The sequence below is a fragment of the Phaethon lepturus genome, unplaced genomic scaffold (assembly GCF_000687285.1).
Source record: "Phaethon lepturus isolate BGI_N335 unplaced genomic scaffold, ASM68728v1 scaffold43818, whole genome shotgun sequence".
NCBI classification, from domain to species: domain Eukaryota; kingdom Metazoa; phylum Chordata; class Aves; order Phaethontiformes; family Phaethontidae; genus Phaethon; species Phaethon lepturus.
In genome coordinates this window covers 88,972-92,232 of record NW_010556629.1, presented here as the reverse complement: position 1 = coordinate 92,232, position 3,261 = coordinate 88,972, and positions in this window count along the sequence as shown.

Sequence of the window (3,261 nt, the reverse complement as noted above, 5' to 3'; positions counted from 1 at the left end):
CCACCATGGAAAAGAGAAACGTCAGTAAAACAATAAAAATTTTTAATTTAAAAAATATTGGGCGGGGAGGACAGAAAATGGTCCATGGACTAGGCAGCCAAATGGTAAACTTAATTCTCCATCTGTTCTAGTACAGTTCCTAAGTAGCGGCAACATGCAATGTCTTTTATGGAATCACAGAGACTTCTGTTTTTGAGACTTCACCACCTGATATGCCACTGCCAACTGGTGTTTGAGAGCACACTGGTACTGCAATTAAGTATGTAAAACTGCTCGGCGGCTTAAAATAACATACACCTTACAGACAATGTATACAAAGGTGTGATTGTGCATTGTGGCCATGCTTGCCTCAGTCTTGCACTGAATGTATTAGCGTCTTGCAGACTTGGCCTTAGAGCTATGATCTGCATGAACACAGGGCTTACTGCACCTCTTTAAACCTTACCTTAGCAGGTTTAAGGTGGCTGTGTTGGGTTTTGGTCAACGATGACTGCTTAATCCTTCTTTAATGTAACTGGAATGCAGCACTGCTGCCTTTACTTTGTATTTTCAAGTGTAATGTCTAGACACAGGGTTTTGTTCCTCTCCGCTATCCCTTTATAGGATGGACTTTAAGCAGCTTAGCAGTGTGAGAAGCAGTGTTGAATTTTCTGGCCCATAATAATTTAGAAAAAAACAAAACAAAAAACCTCCAGAACGTTGTTGAAAATCCTACCTATACCCATAACCATTAGCTTGCTGTTGAACAGTTGTAATCTTCAGGAGAGTATATGGTAGAGGGTATACAGACACTTTGAGCAGAATTTTATAGTGCATTTTTTCGTTCTTTCATTTACATGAGAAAAGCCAGAAACAAACCACTGTGAGCCATTTTTTTGTCTGGCTCTGGTGCAGATTTGCAGATCAAGTACTCCCAGCCGCAGCAACCCTTTTCTCTGCCCTGCTGTAATGGCATTCCCGACCTGCTTACTTCCTCCTCGGAGCAGTCCACTTGGCTGTATGAATGTGTAATCACGTATGTAGATGTGGTTTCAGTGTTTTGCATGTTGTAACCTTTTCCTTCAGCGCGCACCAGCCGTATGCAGCGTCAGATGAAAGCTGGGTTTTCTAATTTAGGGCAGCCCACTGCTGCAAGTAGTTTTTGCCTGGGGAGTTTGCTCTGCTCTCCAGCTGCCCGTGGTCTGGAGGAGATGCGGTACAGTATTAGCAGCACCCTGGCCTTTCAACCTCGAGACTTTCCACACGACAGCAGTTTGGTAACAGCAGTCAGAAGTTACTTAGATTTTTCTGACTTGCCTCAGCATCAGTCAATTCTCAACCAATTTGATCAGGTGTTCCAGCCAAATTCACCCCCTTTGCTAAACCTTCTATTACTTCATGGGGAGATTTGCGCAGATTGTCAAAATGGGCTTGAATAGCAGCAATAATGCAGCCATTAGCAGAAAGAAACGGGCTTGAGGGAATACATGTGTAAGGTTAGTTTGTTAAAATGCTGCAGGTCCGTGACAAAGGTCTAAGTGGTTGTACTTGCATCTCAGGTTTACTGGGGAGTTTGTTTCTTTGTGGAGGCGAAACTAGCCAGTAATGTTTGATATTACCTGGATCTGGAAGCTTTTCCCGAAGCTGGGGTGCCGTAGTGAGATGCGGCAGAGCTACCAAGTCCAATTGGGAAGAAAGGGTTTACCAGTGGCATGAAATTAAACAAAACACCAAGGGTGGTAGCGGGCCTGTCTGCAGCTTCTGGAGGGCCTTGATTTTTATTCCAACTAATCTTATGCCCCTGAGAGACGTAGGAGCCTACGTCGCTCCACGTGCTGAGTTCCCTCAATGCAGAGGGATGGGAGCACACATGGCAGTTTTTCCTCCCCCAGGGAGCCAATCTCTTGACATGAAACTCAGTCAAAGACTGAGGCCTGGGGCTGTTTAAATCAAATTCATGTTATATTTTAGCACAGAATCCTAATGAAGAAAACCACAGAAAATTTATCTACTCTAGGGCCTCAACTGCCAGTCATCCCTCCTTGCTCATGACAACTAGAAGTACTGAAGTTGTCAAAATAATTTATAATTAAAAGGGGAGATGTCATAGCAGATTATTCAGCTTTGCAGAATATTTCATAATACTATGTATCATAAAAGTTAGTCTTTGAAACTCTAGACATCTACCTTCATTATCATTGTTATTACAGAGCGTTAGATAAAGACGGGGCAAGCAGAAAGCATCAGTTTAATTTTGTGCTCAAACATCCTTTTGAAAAAGAAGGGAACGAGGAGGTGACTCTAGCATTAGGAAAGTTTTGTGTTCTTCTTCAAAATAAGTAACCCTATTGCCAAGTGAGAATTGTGAGACTGTGTTAGATTTGGGCTAAAGGTGCTGATGTTGGTCCCAGGGGGAGCATGAAAAGTGTATGAGAGCACTGACTGTTGGAGATTTTCCCCTAGGATTTTCTTTCTTTGCTTAAACTAGGTATTTTAGTTTCTGAAGTGCTGTCATTTTATGCTATGTATGTTGTCCACTAAACTTGAAAAGGAAAGGTTTGGTTTTTGGAGTTGAAATAGATGCATCATACTGGGAATTATCTGGGACTTCAGGTACCTGAAGAATTTATTTGAACTCTCGAGTATGAATTATAACAGCGTAGGAATACATAGACTGAATATTTTGGGGTTTTGTTTCAATTCCATTGCATTGACACACCAAGAGTATATTTAAGGAGTTATTTTGAAGAAAGGTCTGCCTGGTTTTGCATCTATTTATGAAGCATGAAACAGTCAAACTGATGTTTCTTCCTACATATTTACACCAGAAGCTCAGCTTATATGTTTGCTGTAAGACTTGATGGATGACTGAAGAACTGGTAGGGTTTTGTCATTAGGAAATGCAGATGATATAAAGAAAAAAATCTAGGGTTAAAAATCCCATGGTCTAGCTATGGTGTCTCATTAAATTGCTCTGAATATAACATTTTTCATTGCATAGGGTATTTTCAGAAGAGTTTTATAGGCTTTCATAAAATCTTAAGACAGCTGAAAACTGCAAGGTCTCTTTTAAAGGTTTAAAAACGTGTGTGTGGGCAGATAGGGATCTTTCGTGGGTCCTTCAGTAGCTGCATTCTCATTCTCATGAAAGGTGTAGCATACACCTTTGTTGTTGGTCAGAAACAGGTCAGTGAAAAATTTTACTTCCACGTACTGAGAAACTCCTCAGCAGACATCTGAGATCTCCCAGAAGCCCCATAGCTGAACAAGGGAAGCTGGAAT